This window comes from Stenella coeruleoalba, assembly GCF_951394435.1.
Source record: "Stenella coeruleoalba genome assembly, chromosome: 3".
Taxonomy (NCBI): Eukaryota; Metazoa; Chordata; class Mammalia; order Artiodactyla; family Delphinidae; genus Stenella; species Stenella coeruleoalba.
This window is the reverse complement of record NC_137148.1, coordinates 127,862,367-127,881,530: the sequence shown is the minus strand read 5'-3', so window position 1 is coordinate 127,881,530 and position 19,164 is coordinate 127,862,367. Positions and strand designations below refer to the sequence as shown.

General features: G+C 40.5%; 1 protein-coding gene across 1 annotated transcript in view; it reads right to left on the bottom strand.

The window, feature by feature from the left end:
• G3BP1 (G3BP stress granule assembly factor 1) overlaps positions 1 to 19,164 on the bottom strand; it is a 1,009,408-nt gene that overhangs the window by 447,659 nt on the left and 542,585 nt on the right. Inside the window, exon 21 of the transcript XR_013827805.1 lies at positions 15,546 to 15,637. The gene's annotated coding sequence lies outside the window, so the exon portion shown is untranslated. The remainder of the gene's footprint in view (positions 1 to 15,545; positions 15,638 to 19,164) is intronic.

Below are 19,164 nucleotides of genomic sequence, written 5' to 3'. Positions count from 1 at the left end.
GAAAAACTGAAAGACTTGACCCAAGCTTCGAGGATATAGGTAGACGAATTGATGGGCAAGTATGAACGGTGCGGCAGGAATCCATTACACCTAAAGGTGGGCTCAGGACATGGAAAACTTGCAACGCTTTGCTAAGTTGTTTATACCTTATTCTACAGGCAATGGGGAGCTACTGAAGGATGCTGAGCAGGAGAACAGCATGATAAAGGCATCTTTTTGGAAAGAAGAATTGTTAACTGGCCTTTGTGATGCTTTTAAAGAGAGCAAATCCTTTAGGGGGTTTGGGTCAGGAGCACAAGACTGTAACTAATCTCTGCCATTAATGTGCAGATTTATCTTGGATAAAATGCTTTATTTGATGGGTTTGACTTTTCCCGCAAATCAAAAGAGAAGCAAAAGCTCAGTTAACATGTTTCATTACAAGTGCCAACTCCACACACTCAACAGTGGATCTCTAAGGCACACGTTTAGGAGGATTCTGAGGCCCTATCTGGGCTTAAAAGAAAAGTGCTGCCTTCAGCTAGTAACGTCTGCCATGGGTGCATAAAGGAGGAGTAGAGGGAGACGTGCCATTTGTGCGACACTGATAGTAGATCAGAGAGGCAAATTTTAACGGCTTTGCAAATACACTCCCACTATCAACATCACTATCATTCTCTTCTTACCGGTTGCACCCATTCCCTACACCCTCCCATTCCTGGAACCTAGGTTTGGAATTTGCACAATTTTCTGTGTCACAGGAAAGTGGAAATGAGCCACAGGAGTCTCCCAGCCTCACTTTCTGTGTTTCTACCAGGGGCCCGTTGGAAGCACGTCTCAGTGGCCTCTTGCTCACTCTCCTAACCTACTCTCTGCAGGACAGATCTGCCTGGGAAACAAGGTGAAGAGAATCACTTCTTTCCATGCAAATGTCCCCTTAATGGGTAATGAGCAAACCGCAGCAGCTGGATCTGCTGTGTAAGGCTGAATGTCTTGAAATAGAACATGGCTCCAAGTTTTCCGTGGGGTACCTGCATCAGCGATTCTGTAAGTAAGTCACCAAGGAGAAGCAACTTTCTCTCGGGCATCTTTTGCCCCTAGCAAATCACAGCTGTGCAAAGAGGAAAAGCAGGGTAAAGAGATGAGGCCATCGCCTGGGAAGGGGCAGGAGGAAGAACAGAGTCAAGATAAAGGAAGTAAGCAGGGCACCACCCTCATCTCTCCCCACTCATTCTCAAAATCTTTCTCTCTCCATACTAAGCTACATGAGGTTGTGTGCTGTTTCTCTCTTCCAGGCTTTTGCACCTGCAGTTTCTTCCCCCTGGAGTGCTCCATATTTGCTTAAGCTCACTATTCATGCTCTCTCTTAAGGTATTAATTGGGTGTCACCTTCTCTAGAAAGCCTTTTGAAACCTTGATAAGGGTCTCCTATGCTTTCCCTGTCACAGCACTGATCACACCATATTCTAATTATCTTTTTCTGGTATCAGTGATATCTTTCACTGATCACACCATATTCTAATTATCTTTTATCCCTCACTAATAAAAACAATAGCTAATGTTGATTGAGCGCTGAATATGTGTTAGGCACTGGAATAAGCATCTGACACAGATTATTTCACTTAATAGCACAATAATTCTACAAGGTGATATCCCCATTCACAAATGGAGAAACAGGCTCAGAGAGGTTAAGTACCTTGACAAAGATAACAAAAGTTATACATCTAGCAAGTAGCAGAGCCATGTTTAGAATCCAGATCTGCCCACATTCTCTTAACCACCATGCTACACCACACCCCCTTCTAGGTGCTAGGCTCCATGGGGCAAGGACTGTGTCCAAGTCACATGGTACTCCAGCATTGGTGTGCCTGGCAAGTAGGTGATACTTAATATATATTGGTCGATTAAATGAAGGTCCCATAGACTGAACGTCTGTTTCCTCCCAAAATTTCTACGTTGAAATCCTAACCCCGAAGGTGATGGTATTAGGAGTATGGAGCCTTTGGGGTGGGATTAGTGGCCTTATAAAAGAGGCCCAAGAAATCTCCCTTGCCCACTTTCATCATGTGAGGTTACAGCGAGAAGACAGTAGTCTGCCACCCAAAAAAGTATCCTCACCAGAACGTGACCCTGAGGGCACTCTGATCTCAGGTGTCAAACTTCTAGAACTGTGAGAAATAAATTTCCATTGTTTATTAGCCACCCAGTCTATGGTGCTTTATTATAGCAGCCCAACCAGACTAAGATGAAATGAATAAATACAGGAATGAATGAACAGTATCATTACACACTAGAAATAAAAGAGTCCATAGGGTCAATTCCAATTTGAAGAAATGAGACTAACTGAAGGGAATCACTCTCATGAGAGTGTATGTTTCTCAGGGCAGTTGGAAAGAAAACAAAACAAAACAAAACAAACAAGCACACAAAGAAACCCAGAATTCATCCTAATTGACCAGGGAAGCCAGAAGTCAGAACCAGAGAAGTAGTGCCAAGGGCCAGGCCCAAGGAGGAGGCCATGAATGGGAGATGAGGCAAGAGGTCAGGAGCTGTGGCAGCTCGGAACAGGTAAGGACGCAAAGTGCTAGAAATGTAAAAAGAGATAGGTCAGGAAAGATAATAAACGAAGGGGGTGATTTGAAGTCTGTTGTTACTAGTGCTAGTCATGCAGGGTGAGGGGTAGGCTGGTTGCCTTAGAGTCACGGGTAGATGCATAAAGGTATAGAATCCATACAGGTCCACACGGCTTGAACCAGAAGCTGATCCCCACACCTGCGCCTTTGCCAGTACTGCATGCTGCTCCCCTAAGCATTTCTCTTTTTTCAGTTATAAAAACACAGGTGCTTTGGACCAGCTACTTTTTTCCCCACAATTGTTCTCATGGTAAAAGTCTCCAGTGTTCCAGTCCAAGACACAAATAAGCTAAGAAATGGGGTTATGAATAATCTTTGCAAGTTCTGGGGTGGGTACGTAGGACCTCATTTGTAAGTTGTCTTATTTAATACACTGGGCTCATTAAACCCCATTCCTGCAAAATCCATTTATTATCCTCAGTTGCTTAAAACTTTAAAAATTCTATAAATGCCTATTTGGTGCCTTTTTGTGCGCCAGGCACTAACATGGAAGATACAGAGATAGGTAATACAAGGTTGATTTCTACAAGTCCAGCAAAGGACTCTCAGTTCAATGAAGGAAAGCCAGAACAGAGTTTAAAGTCAGAAGACGTAAGTTCAAGGCACAGTCCTGGTCCAGTTCTTCTGGGTTCAAATAGTGACCACTCACTCAATAACTGTGATTTGGGGCAAGTTAAAGAGCCTCCCTGTGTCCTAGTTTCCTCATCTATAAAATGTAAAATTGGCATCCTTACCTCATAGGGTTGTCATATGAATTAGCATATGGTGAAGCATTTTGCAAAACTGTAAAGCACTAGGCATATTCAATTGTCATTACTAAAAATTTTTCTACCTCTCTAAAGTACCACCTTATTTCACAGGTGGGTTTAGCCAGATGCCTGGGATAGAGATTTACATCCCACAAACACAGACTTTTAACAAACAAAAGAAACCTTAGTTGAGTCCAACTGATCTGAATTAATGCACTGGAGGACCCTTGTCACTCAAAACAGAAAAGCATAATTAAACCTCATGCCAGCTGTGTCAGCTAAGTATTGCTCCTCTATTTTAAAGAGGCTCAGAGAGGTAAAGTAACTTTCCTGAGTCATACAACAAATAAGTAAAACTGGTGTTTGTTCACAGGTCAGCTAGTCTTACCTCTAACTGATGTGGCCTTCTTTGGGCAAACATTTTACTCTGTCTGTAAACGCTGCCCACCTCCAGCCCCTGAATCAGTAACCCCCACACAGTCCCTCACACTGCTGCTCCATACTCCCTAACCCAATGATAACTTTTCTCCTCTCTTCACAATTCCATTATTCTGCAAAAAACCCGCAAGGGACAAGCATATCAGCCGTGAAAGGAAAGGCATATATAAGCCAGTTTCTTTATCAGCCTCTCCCACACTAGTGATTTCAGTCCGTGAAGGAGGAACAAACGGGAGCTGTAATGCTAATAACATCAACCAAGGAGCAGCAGATAACAGCTCCCACAGTCCCGGAGAGGAACTGCCTTTGTGCCATCCTGGCTGTGAGACAAGATTCAGAGAAATCAGATGTGATGGGTTTAGAAACTCCACTAACTCATGGCTGGTCCAGAGCTTCCCAAAAGAGGTACAGGAACAAAGAAGGGGTTCACCTGTATATAGCCTGGGCAGATATTTGCACTTCCTTGCAAGGTAAGGAAGATAAACCATGTCCATGGTGACGCTGGCACTATTCACCTGGGAGGAGAGAAGTGTCAGGAGGAAGACCTTGTCACTGGTGATGGGCTTCCCTAGGGCACGGAGGGCGGAGAAGGTAGAATTTGAACTTTGGGGGAGAAGTGATAGGGAGGCAGATATATCTCAATATGAAGGGGAAATTAACATTCCATAATGAACTGGGTTCTCTGCCCCAGAATGCTCAAGAAAAGTTAGGAAACCTCAGAAGGAATGTCATGGAGCATATCTATGCATTTGATGGTGGTGAAGTGATCCGATGACACCAAATTCTGTTCCAAAACTAGGATTCTGAGTGGGGGTGATACAATACAGTGGTCAAGGTCATAGAATCAGAATTCCAGCTTTTTAATTATTACCTGTGTGACCCTAGACAAGTTACTTAACCTCTCTGGGTTTCAGCTTCTTCTATGAAATAGGGATTGTAATAGTAGGGACTTTATGGAGTTTTTGTGAGAATTAAATGTTATGCAGTGGTTCAAGGAGTGTTTGCCACTGGGTAAGTACTCAGTACTCAGTCCTAAGCACTTACCAGGTGCCAGATACTCTTCTGAACTACAGAAATGGACAATCACATACAACAGAGATCCTTACTGTCATGAATAAACAGATACATGTAATTTTCAGAGGCTGATAAGAGCTATGAAGAAAATAATGAATGCAATAAAATAGAGTATCTTTGAGGAAGGGGTACGGGGCGTTAATTAGGGCAGGTAGAGAGGGCCTCTCTGAGCTGAGTTCTGCTGAGTTCTGCTAAATCAAGGGGAGAAGGCAGCCATGCTGAGTTGGGGCGTTCAGGCAGAGAGGATAACAAACTCAGAGAACTTGAGACAGATCAAAGCTTGGTATGTTAAGAAACAAGAAAAAAAGGCTGTGTGTCTTGGAGCAGAGTGAGTGAGGAGGGAAAAACAAAGGGAAAATGAGATCAGAGATGTAAGGCCTTGTGGGCCATGGTAAGAAATCTGGAATTTATGCTATGGCAAGTGGGAAGACACTGAAGGTTGTAGGCAGGGTAAGATCCCGGACAACTTATATTTTAAAGAGATCGTGCACTTGCCTCACAAAAGCTTCCCATGCACGATCCTCCCCATTCTTTCCCCCTCTGCAGAAGTCCCCGAGGCCCTAAAAGAGGTCAGAGTTACAGGACGGAAGGTGTCTGGGTCTCTAGATAATCTCACAGGCGTCCTCGTGCTGGCCAGGAACACTAATGTTGGGTTGTTACGGAGTAAAAATAAACTTTACGTATTAAGCCAGCGAGGGAGGGAGAGAAGGAGAGAGGGAGAGGGTAAGAGCATTCTGACTCCTACTTGAAGAATGCAAAGGTGGGGTCAGGGCTTGAACTACAGTGGAAGCAGGAGACCTTCCATCTGTCTCCCCACAGCACCTTGAACAGAGCAGCTCAGTTTTTTAGGTAAATAAGTGGACTCAGTCGAGGACCAGCTAAACTGTGGCATGAACCAGTAAAAAACCATCTTCCTTGCAGGTGTTGGCTGTAATAGAAAGTAGCAGAAAATAAAAGCAGCAGACAGGGTTAGCCTGAGACTGTGTCTTCCAGGTGTCCTATCTCCCTTTCAGAAACCAGGTTTAAAATAAGGGGTTTTTTTCCTCCATTAGACCAGCCTGCCTTTTTGAGTCCTTTGTCAGATCAGTAACATTTGCTTCCATAGTTATAAACCACTGAAATGACCAGACACAGGTAGTTGAGTTTTAGGCAATAACTAGGCAGTTGCTAACCCTATTCATCCTCTACTAGATACCACCACCCCCAAGAACTACTGGCCCATCACATGCACATATATGTGCATGTTCACTCCTTCAACAAGCATGGACCAAGCACCTGCTTGGTACTGGGCACTGGTCTAAGACTGGAGATACAGTAGTGAACCAAACAGATGAAGTTCTTTTGTAACCGAGCAGGATCCTCTGGGGCCTTCCCAGTACAGACACCACACCCCTACCGCCCACACAATGTCCTCTGCCTGCCTCCTGCCTGTAGAAAATCTTGAGCCTCCTAGGCCTTCCCCGAGTTCCAAAGGTAAACTTAATCAGAGAAGTGAGAGAATACAGAAAGAAAGGAAAACAGTCAAGCAAGACAAAATAATAGTAGTTTAACCATTAAACAAAGTCAAGGACCTTCAGTTCCTCCTCAAGGGCTACAGGTAATATATGGGAAAAGAATCTAAAAAAGAGTGGATATATGTATATGGATAACTGATTCACTTTGCTGTACAGCAGGAAGTAGCACAACATTGTATTGAATAAATCAACTATACTCCAATAAATTTTTTTTTAAATTGTGTCCCTCAAAAAAAAAAGAGGAATGAAATCCAATTCAGTCTTCATGTGTCATGTCTAATAAAACCATTTACATTAGCTAAAAATAAAATAACTAAGAGCCATAGAAATGTATCATTTAATGTGCATTATCCACTTAATATACAGTATATTTTTGATGTTAAAATGAAGGTTTTAGAGATTATCCTACTAAATGAAGTCAGAAAGAGAAAGACAAATACCACATGATATCACTTATATGTGGAATCCAAAATATGACACAAATTAACTTATGTAGATAAGTTAATCTACAGATTAACAGTTAATCTAATCTTATGTAGATAAGACAGAAATGGACTCACAGACGTAGAGAACAGATTTGCAGTTGTGGTGGGTGGGGAGGGATGGAGTGGGAGTTTGGGGTTAGTAGATGCACACTATTATATATAGGATGGATAAACAACAAGGTCCTACTGTATAGCACAGGGAACTCTATTCAATATCCTGAGATAAACCATAATGGAAAAGAATATAAAAAAGAATGCATATATAAGTATAACTGAGTGACTTTGCTGTACAGCAGAAGTTAACATAACAGTGTAAATCAACTATACTTCAATTAAAAAAAAAGTTTAAAAAATATTCTGAGCCATGTCCTTCGAGCTGTTTTGCAGATACTGAAACCTCTACCAGGTGGAAGAAGTTAACTGTATGCTGTCTATAAGCACGTAGACCCCAGACCAGTTAGAACCAGAAGGTTGATGGTGTTAACTCCTGATTAACTCACCACCAACCAATCAGAAGAATATTCACAAGCTGATCAAGTACCCTGCAAACCTCTCCCTCACCCTGTCTTTAAAAACCTTTCCCTGGGGCTTCCCTGGTGGCGCAGTGGTTGAGAATCTGCCTGCTAATGCAGGGGACACAGGTTCGAGCCCTGGTCTGGGAGGATCCCACATGCCACAGAGCAACTAGGCCCGTGAGCCATAACTGCTGAGCCTGCGCATCTGGAGCCTGTGCTCCGCAACAAGAGAGGCCGCGATAGTGAGAGGCCCACACACCGCGATGAAGAGTGGCCCCTGCTTGCTGCAACTAGAGAAAGCCCTCGCACAGAAACTCAGACCCAACACAGCCATAAACAAATAAATAAATAAATTTAAAAAAAAAACAACAACAACAACAAAAAAAAAAACCTTTCCCTGAAAGCCTTTGGGAGTCTGGGCCTTTTAAGCACTAGCTCCCTAGACTCCTTGCTTGGTGCCCTGCAATAAACATTGTACTTTCCTTCACCACAAGCCAGTGTCAGTAGACTGGCTTTGCTCCATGCAGGCAAGCAGACCCAAGTTTTGTTCTTTTGACTCAGTAACATTTTCTTGCTAAAATAGTCAACAACCAAGTACAAGATAAATGAGGTTCCTAGTCTCATAATTAAACAAATAAATATAATTGCAGATGCTGATAAGAGCTAAGAATAGGGTATAATATAATAGAGTATATTTGAGGATGGGGCAGGGGGATATAAACCAGGGCAGACATGGAAACTGACATTCTGGTAGGGAGGTGAGAGACAATAAACAAACAAGTAAAACATGTGTCAGATGGTGATAAGTGCTATAGTGAAAAAAAAAGCAGGAAGGGGGAAGAGCAAGGGTGCAGAGGACATTAAGAAGTGGATTAATATAAGGGATATCTGGGAAGTGATATATTCAAGCCTGATGCTTGAATTAGAGGAATAAGGAAAAAGGAGTCAAGGATAACTCCCCTGTTTCTGGTTTGTGCAGTAGATGGTAGTGTCATTTACTAAGATAGCAGACACTATAGGAAAACCAACTTTATGGGTAGAAGATCTTGAGTTTGGCTTTGAACATTCCTCTGGGATGTTCAAATAGTGATATCAAGTAGATGACGGGCACCAACAACATACAGATGGTAACAAGTTTTGGCCTTTGCTGTGGACTGAACATCCTGCAAAAAAAATTCATTTGTTGAAATCCTAACCCTCTATGTGATGGTCTTAGGAGGTGGAGCCTTTGGGGGTGATTAGGTCATGAGGGTGGAGACCTCATGAATGGGATTGTCACCCTTATAAAAGAAACCCCAAAGAGCTCCCTCACCCCTTTCCACCATGTAACGACACAGTGAGAAGAGGGCCACCTAATGAACCAGGAAGTAAACCTTCCCCAGACACTGCCAGCACCATGATCTTGGATATTCCAGCCACCAGAACTATAATAAATATTTGCTGTATAACCCATGCAGTCTGCCATTACTTTGCTCTGAGACATTGGGAAACTCATATCCCCTCCCTGGACCTGTTTTACCACCTGATCTGTCAAGTTTCTTGTGGCTCTAACACATTCTGACTCTGTTGGAATAGGGGTTGAGTGGCTTCCATCCAAAGCAAGGAGTCTGGAATACAGCCATGCAAACAGAGTGTTGATTTGACTGTAAAACTGACCTTTAAATATTCCATTTTCTTATTGGTGCTTTGGATAGGCGCTCTCCCGGGAACTCTGAGGGTAATTGCTTTGCCTCTGCTTTAGAAGGGGCTGACTTTGATACAATGCTGTTCTCCTCTGCAGGTTTAATTTAGCTCTTTTGTCTGCATTAAACTCACAAGGAACTATCCTTGTGTGGTGCCAAACATATCACATGGCCAGCCGTTTCTAGCTGAATTTAGACTTGCCCTTTCAGCGAAGGATTCTGGGATGCTCTGAGGGCCAGGTCAGGCAAGCTGACGTCTATCTCTGTCCCTTGGGATCCTCTCTCTGGGAGCTGCAGGCAATCTGAACCAGCCACTGGGTGTCAGCATTGCTTTGTCCAATTATAAGAAAAAATAGGTACTTATGTGGTTTGGGAGTTGTTTATGCAATAAGTTTGGGCTCTAAAGCAATCACAACCACAATTCACATTTTTACAGCAGTTAGCATTAACCCAAGAGTTCTCTTCTCTCTTTACATCTGGACTCTCCCTACTCATTTCAGTCCCTCTGTGTCCCTCACCTGGATTACTGCATGGTCCTGATTCCCGATTTTGTGTCCCAAAGTCTATCTTTTTTATCTGGTTATAATCAGGACTATAGCAGGCTCAACTGTAGGATAATGAGGACTTGGTCACTGGGGGTTTACAAAACAACAGTGGCAAAACCACCTGCCAGGAATTTTTGTAAAAAAGAATAAAATGTGTTTTGTGTATTATAAATGTATATTATATATGTATAATGTGATTTAATATATTTATAAAATATATTATAATACGTATATTATAAATATAAATACATACATATATATGTATTTTCCCTGCTTGAGAACCATCACTGACTCCCTAATTAGGATTTGTCCTAATTAGGTAATTTGTCCCTAATTTGTCCATAACAGGGTAAATTCTAAGCTGTCTAGGGTAGCAAACAGAGCTGTCTACTAGCTGGCTGCCCTCAATTCCTCAGTCTCTTCTCCTGCCCCAAACATCAGACTTCAATAAGAATGAACTTTCCCAAAGAATATTTCACATTCTTCACGCCTTTGCTCATTCATCTTACCAAGAAACCTGTATTCATTCTTCCAGAGCCTTCTCCAGGGAACTTGCTGGTCACCCTTCCCCAATGCCCACTCCCCAGCCTAAGCTTAGTGCCCTTTCTGTAGGTACCCAGGGCACGTCCACTAAATATAGAATTTACCATAGTAGATCCAAGTTATCTGCTATGCGTCTCTCACCCACTTGGTTATAAACTGCTTTAGGACAAGGTCTTCTAGTTTTTCATCTTTGTATCTCTGGCTCCTGCCACTGTGTCAGGCAGGCTGTTGACACTTAATATATGTTCATTCAACCGAACACAACTGAACCTATGTGGTTATTAAGCTTATTTTGCCGAGTCTGCAACACGTCTTCCATACATTCCCTGTTCAGAGTCCCAGTTGTGATCATCCTGGTTCAGAGTTTTCCAAACCTGTCATTTTCTTTGTCTGATCATTTTTGCCATACCTGTGTACCACATGGGCTACTTTTTAAAAATACTTTTTCTTTACACCCGCTTACATTTGTCTCAAATAAATTTGTTTTAAAAGAAAACTTTTTATTACTACCATAAGTGAAAACTTATAACACTCCCCACAAAAAGATAGTTTAAAAAAATAATAATGAGGGCTTCCCTGGTGGCGCAGTGGTTGAGAGTCTGCCTGCCGATGCAGGGGATGGGTTCGTGCCCCGGTCTGGGAAGATCCCACATGCCGCGGAGCGGCTGGGCCCGTGAGCCATGGCCGCTGAGCCTGCGTGTCCAGAGCCTGTGCTCCGCAACGGGAGAGGCCACAACAGTGAGAGGCCCGCGTACCACAAAATAATAATAATAATAATGATAATAATAATGATATCTTTCCATTTCTTTTATTTTTTATTTTATTATTCAAATTCTTTCATCAATGTTTTATAGTTTTCAGAGCATAGGTCTTTCACCTCCTTGATTAAGTTTATTCCCAGGTATTTTATTATTTTTGATACAATTGTAAACAGGATTGTTTTCTTGCTTTCTCTTTCTGATAGTTCATTATCAGTGTATAGGAAAGCAACAGATTTCTATATATTAATATTGTATCCTGCAAATTTCCTGAGTTCATTTGTTAGTTCCAATAGTTTTCTGGTGGAGACTTTAGGGATTTCTATATATATAGTATTATGTCATTTGCAAATATTGACATTTTTAATTCCTCCCTTCTAATTTGGATGTCTTTTATGTATTTATCTTGTCTGACTGCTGTAGCTAGGGCTTTCAATACTATGTTAAGTAGAAGTGGTGAGAGTGCGCATCCTTGTCTTGTTCCTGATTTTCGAGGAAAAGCTTTCAGCTTTTCACTGTTGAGTATGATGTTAGCTGTGGGTTTGGAATAGAAGAATTAATAATCATTAAAATGTTCATACTACCGGGCTTCCCTGGTGGTGCAGTGGTTGAGAGTCCGCCTGCCGATGCAGGGGACGTGGGTTCGTGCCCCGGTCCGGGAGGATCCCACGTGCCGCGGAGTGGCTGGGCCCGTGACCCGTGACCCGTGGCCTCTGGGCCTGCGCGTCTGGAGCCTGTGCTCCGCAAGGGGAGAGGCCACAACAGTGAGAGGCCCGCGTACTGCAAAAAACCACAAACAAACAAACAAACAAACAAAATGTCCATACTACCTAAAGCAATCTACAGATTTAATGTAATCCCTATCAAAATACCCAGGACAATTTTCATAGAACTAGAACAAATAATCCTAGAATTTATATGGAACTACAAAAGACCCTGAACTGCCAAAACTATCTTGAGAAAAAGCAAGTAAAAGTGGAGATATCCCACTGCCTGACTTCAGACAATACCACAAAGCCATAGTAATAGAAACAGCACAGTACTGGCACAAAAACAGGCACACAGATCAAGGGAACAGAATACGGAGCCCAGAAAAAAACCTATGCACTTATGGTCAATTAATCTACAACAAAGGAGGCAAGAATATACAGTAGAGAAAAGACAGTCTCTTCAAAAGTAGTGCTGTGAAAACTGGACAGCTACACATAAAAGAATGAAATTTGAACATTTTCTTATACCATATTCAAAAATAAATTCAAAATGGATTAAAGACTTCAATGTAAGGTCTGAAACTTAAAACTCTTAGAAAAGACATAGGCAGAACACTGACATAAGTCATAGCAGTATTTTTTGGATCTGTCTCCTAAGACAAAAGAAATAAAAGCAAAAATAAACAAATGGCTGGGATGGGGGGGTGGGAGGGAGGTCCAAGAGGGAGGGGATATATGTATGCATATAGCTGATTCAATTCATTGTACAGCAGAAATTAACACAACATTGTAAAGTAACTATACCCCAGTAATAAACAAACAAACAAATGGGACCTAATCAAACTAAGCTTTTGCACAGTAAGGGAAACCATCAACAAAATGAAAAGACAACATACTGAATAGGAGAAAATATTTGCACATAATATGACCAACAGGGGTTAATGTCCAAAATATATAAATAGCTCATACAACTCAATATCAAAATTAAAAAAAACAATTAAAACATGGGCAGAAGACCTGAATAGACATTTTTCAAAAATGACATACAGATGGCCAATAGGCACATGAAAAGATGCTCAATATGGCTAGCCATCAGAGAAATGCAAATCAAAACCACAAACCTCACATATTTAAGAATGGCTATCATCAAAGAGACAATAAATAACAAATGTTGGAGAGAATGTGGAGCAAAGGGAACCCTGGTGCCCTGTTGGTAGTAATGTACATTGGTGCAGCCACTGTGGAAATTAGTATGGAGGTTCCTCAAAAAACTAAAAACAGAACTACCTTATGATCTAGCAATTCCACTCCTGGGTATATATCCAAAGAAAATGAAAACACGAATTCAAATATATACATGCACCCCAATGTTCATACTAGCATTATTTATAATAGCTAAGATATAGAAGCAACCTAGGTGCCCATCAACAGATGAATGGATAAAGAAGTTGTAGTATATACACAATGGAATATTACTCATCCATAAAAAAGAATGAAATTCTGACATTTGCAACCATGTGGATGAGTATTAAGCTTAGTGAAATAAGGTCAGACACAGGAAGAAGAATACTCTATGTTATCACTTATATATGGAATCTAAAAAATAAAACAAATAAATGTTTATAACAAAACAGAAACAGACTCACAGATATAGAAAACAAACTAGTGGTTACCAGTGGGGAGGGGCAAGGTAGGAGTATGTGATTAAGAGATATAGACTACTACGTATAAAATAGGTAAGCAACAAGAATATATTGTACAGCATAGGGAAATATGGCCATTATTTTGTAGTAACTTTAAATGGAGTATAATCTATAAAAATACTGAATCATTATGTTGCACACCTGAAACTAATACAATACTGCAAATCAGCTATACTTCAATTGTTTTTAAAAAGATGATTAAATTCTGAGGATCTAATGTATACCCTGGTGAATATAACCCTATATTATATAATTAAAGTTTGCTAAGAGAATAGAACTTAATGTTCTCACAAGAAATAGAAAAAAAAAAGACAAATATGTAAAATGATGGATGTGATCGTTAACCAGATAAACTGAATTCTTTCACAATGTATATATATATCAAATCACTACAATGGGCCCTTTAAATATCTCAGAATTTTATTTGTCAATTATACCTCAATAAAGCTGAAAAAAATAACAATGAAAAACATGCTACAAAATTCTCGCAAGACAATCTTGCCTGCTATGCTAGATATACTGAGACCATTAATGATTCTTTCACCCCTTCCTGTATCCATGCCTCTTTACCATTTGAATTTCAGTTTTCTCACTAAATAGGCGAGTCCATTTCTCCATTCCTTGATTCTACATTCAGCCATAGAACTTGCTCTGGCCAAGAGTGTGTTAGCAGATTCGACACATACAGAGGCATGAAAGCTCTTGTGTGACTGGGATCACTCCTCTGCAGTGAGAATGTGCCCAGGCTAGCCTAATGGAAGGATGTGAGAAATGCATGAAGTACAGCCCAGTTGCTCCAGGCGAGAGTCAGCTGAGATTCTAAATGCAAAACTTGAGAGCAAATCCAGTCCAAGACCAAAGGAACCACTGGCCTTAATGGCTGACTCTCAAGCTAAATAAAGGTTTATTGTTGAGAGACACAGAGGGATTTTTTGTTTTTTGAATGTTTGCTGCATACATATTAAATAACAATAGCTAACTAATATACTTGCCAAGGCTCTGAGCCGAAGTATGTTTTCTCTTTGTTCAAAGGGTAGATTAGAAAGTTTTAGAGAGGTGTTAAAATACTAGCACCCAATTGAGAATGTCTCCTTGAAGTAATCAGATGAGTTGAAATGGAATTGAAAAGGGAAGAGCCTCACTACATAATTCAATGTAATTCGTCATAGTTTATATCTAAAATCATCTCTGTACTTTGCCACACTTTGAGATACACTGCCTTAGTTCTTGCCCTTTCTGCCTTTCTTATAGGCAATGGATGTAACTTCCAAAATGGTCTTGGGCTCATTGCCTTAAAAACTAAACCCCAAACCTGACTCAAATTCCAGGTGCTCCACGACCTGGCCCCAGGCCTGCCTCTCCAGGCTTGCTCCTATTGCTTCCCCTCTTTGCATATCCATTACAACAACCCAACTTCTTCAATATTTACTGAGCACTTCCTGCAGGTATTCAACCAGAGCCAGGCACCTAGCTAGGAGGTTGGGGGAAAAGATGGATTAAGATGCAGCCTTCACTTTGGGCCTCAGCCCATAAATAAAGCATGTAAGCAACCATGTAACTCTAATCTAATATGTGAAGAGTAAGTCAGAAAGCTATAGAAACCATAGTCTTGCAAACAGATAGGAGCAGGGGAAGCTTGAATCCAAGAAGGAACCCCAGGGGAGAGGACTCCCTTGAATACAATGAAAGCTCTCCTGATTCTTCCACCACAACCTGGAGTGAGTGTTCATTTTATGAACTCCTATAGCACTTTATAGCTCATCATATATTATTTATACTTAATTTATCTAATCTCTTAGACTATCCACTCTTTAAGAGCATTGATCATTAATCTTTGCATCAACAACAGCAGTAGCAGGTCATAAGGCAAACCCTGGGCACTAACACATGTTTGGCTGATGGATAGGTGAACAGGTGGAGGAATGGATGTATAAATGGAAGGTCATGAGAGAAACAAATCATAAGACAATCTTTTGGCTTGCTGTAAGTCACTCCATGTACGTGGCAGCCTAGTCATATGGTTACCAAATCTGGCAGTCCATAAAGTATACCTAAGGAGCTTTAAAACATACATATTCCTGGGACCTACTTCCTGAAGGATATTCTGATTCAATAAATATGGGATGGGGCCCCAGTAATCCATATTTTAACATCCTCAGAAAATTCTGAATCATCTAGTCCAAGGTCTGATGCTTGAGGCTTATAAGTTTAACTCACCCAAGTGTCATATTGGCTCCATTCTCTCAGGTGTCCTATTTTTGAGCTGTTCATTCTCTCTTTTCACTGATGATTCAGCCCATTCAGATAATCTGCATGAGGAAAATACTCCTATGACTTGGAAATACTCCTATGATTTGTTCCACAAGGAGCTGTAACAATAGTAATAATAATGTACTGCCATGTATTAAGCACTTAACAAGCATCAGGCTTCTGCCAAGTGCTTTTATGAATAGTTGCTCAGTTAATCCTATCAGCAACCCTAATAAGAGTTTTCTTTTAACCACTTTATTGAGATATGATTGACATACAAAAAGCTGTACATATTTAATGTATATAACTTGACGTATTTGGAGATAAGTACAACACCTGTGAACTCATCACCACAATCTATGCCTTAAATATTTCAACTCCAAAAGTTTCCTCCTGCCCTCTTAATCATAAGTCATTATTTTCTGTAATAAAAATGCTTAACATATGATCTACCCTCTTAGCAAAATATTAAGTGTACAATACAGTATCATTAACTATAGGAACAGTGATGACCTGAATGTTTGTGTCCCCCCAAAAATTCATATGGTGAACTCCTAACTCCCAAAAGTGATGGTATTAGTAGGTGGGACCTTTGGGAGGTAATTAGGTCATAAGGGTGCAGCCCTCATGAATGGGATTAGTGCTCTTCTAAAATAGATACCACAGAGATCCCTAGTCACTTCTGCCATGTGAGGATACAATGAGAAGTCTGCAACCTGGAAAAAGCCCCTTACTTGACCATGCTGGCACCCTGATCTCAGACTTCTCGCTCCCAGAACTATAAGCAACAAATTTCTGTTGCTTATAAGCTAACCAGTCTGTGGTATTTTGTTATAGAATCCAGAACAGACTAAGGCAGGTACTATGCTGTAGAGTAGGTCTCCAGTACTTATACATCAACTGAAACTTTGTACCCTATAACTAAGACATCCCCATTTCCATCTCCCCCAGCCCCTGGCAACCACCATCCTACTCCCTGCTTCTATGAGTTTGACTATTTTACATTCATCACGTAAGTGGCATCCTGTAGTATTAGTACTTCTGTGACTGGCTTATTTCACGTAACGTGATGTCCTCAAGGTTCATCCATATTGTCGCAAAAGGCAAGATTTCCATTTTTTTAAGGCTAAACAATATTCCATTTTATGTATATACTACATTTAAGAAATCCATTCATCTGTATATGGACATTTACATTGCTTTCACATCCTGACTATTATGACTAATGCTGTGATGGACATGCAAACACAGATAGCTCCTCAAGGGATATCATTTCCTTTGGGGATATACCCAGAAAAGGAATTGCTGGATCATATAGTACTTCTCTTTTTAGTTTTTTGAGGAACCTCTATAATGTTTTCCAAATTTGTTGTAAATTGTGTCTATACTAATTTACATTTCCACCAACAGTGTACAAGTGTCCCCTTTTCTCTATATCCTTGCCAACATATCTACATATAGGTATATATGTGTGTGTGTGTGTGTGTATGTGTGTGTGTATATATATATATATATATATATGTATATATGTATAATAGCCATCCTAACAGGTGTGAGGTGAGATTTCATTGTTGTTCTGATTTGCATTTCCCTTATGATTACTGATTTTGAGCATCTGTTCAGGTACCTGTTGGCCATGTGTATGTCTTCTTTGGAGAAGTGTCTATTCAGTTCCTTTGCTCATTCTAAAATTCGATTCTTTGTGCGTGTGTGTGTGTGTGTGTGTGTGCGTGTTTGCTATTGAGTTGTAGGAGTGTCTTATATATTTTAGATAATATCCAATACATGGTTTGCAAACATCTTCTCCCCTTCTGTAGGTTGCCTTTTCATTTTATTGTTTCCTTTGTCGTGCAGAAGCTTTGGTAGGTACTGTTCTTTAACCCCAGTCTACGAATGAAAAAAAAGAGGTACAGGAGGCTAACTATATGTGGTAAAGTTGGAATTCAGTCCTAGGTCTATATGACCTCAGAGTCCCATGATCTAATTTGTGAAGGTAGTATCCATAAGGACTAAAAATATATCCAAACTAAGAACAGAACAGTGCGCAGGGGTCAAACTAAAGTAAGATGAACCTCAGCTAGATGCAAAGAAGATCATGACAGAGAAAGTTTAAGAAAATAAAAAGTGCACTAAGCAGGGAGTTAAGCAATGTGGACCCAAATCCTAGTTCTGTCAACAACAAGACTAGTAAATACTTATGTGTAGTTTATGGTCAGCCAGCCTCTGTTCCAAGTGCTTTACATATAGTAACTCACTTAATCTCACAACAACCTTTTGAAGTATGTACTATTATTATCACCATTTTACAAAGAGGTTTCACAGCTAGAAGGCAGTAGAGCTGGAAGTCAAACCCAGGCCATCTGGCTCCAGAGTCCACATGCTCAGACACCATGCTGTACAGTAGTTAAACTTGGGCAATTCCCATTCCTTCCCTGGGTCTCCACCTCAAATACAAATTGGAGGAGTTGGTTTAAATGATCTTTACAGTTTCTTCCAACTCTGATTTTTTTTTAGTCCAAGTTTATTTAAAGTTCATAAAGGGAGAGTATAGATTCCCCTTGTCAGCAAGAATTTTTTAAAATTAGATGTTTTCTTGAGGAAGGATTAGACACAGTCTTGCCTGAAGTCTGGAAGTGAGGTAGATAACTCTCAAGGTCATGTAATAATGAGTGAGAGCTCAAACCATAGGGAATCCCTAGGGACCAAATGTTGTGGTCCCCTTCCCTACAAAGACCTGTGTCTCAGTCTGTTCAAGCTGCTATAACAAAAATCCATAAACTGGGTTGCTTAAGCAACAAACATTTAACTCTCACAGTTCTGGAGGCTGGGAAGGCCAGAATCAAGGCACCACCAAATTCAGTGTCTGATGAAAATAACATCCTGGTTCAGAGATGGCTGTCTTCTCACTGTAACCTCACACAGCAGAAGGGGAAAGGGAGTGCTCTGGGGTCTCTTTCATAAGGGCACAAACTTCTTTCATTAGGGCTCCACCATCATGACTTAATCATGAGGCTCTACACCTCCAAACACCATCACATTAAAGGTTAGGAGTGCAACATATGAACTTGAGGGGGACACAAATATTCAGTCCACTGAAACTTGTTAGAGCCAAGGACCTTCAAAAGCTCACTATGCATCACTAAATATTTGACAGTTCTCCCCATAAAAGAAGAGAATGATTTAGAATGTACAAGTCAAAAGACGGAAAACAGACTTTTTAAACCTCTGCAATTGCTTTGAGAGACACAGGTTATGACAAATAAGCAAACAAGAATTCCAAAAGAGCCAATGTAGCTGGTTTAAATTGTTGCTCTGTCACATAAAGGCTATGTGACATTAAGTTACTTAACCTATCTAAGCCTTGATTTCCTCATCGGTAACATACTGTAATCATAGTACCTTGTGAGACAACCTCTCACAAGGTTGTCATAAAGTTTGAACAAGATACTACAAGTAAGTACAGATGGAAATTACATTAATATAACAACAATAATATAAATAAAACTATTACAGGCTTAGTATATGGTATCAGGCATTGTTCTAAGCAATTTATAACCTCCCAATCAATAAAAACAAATTTATAACA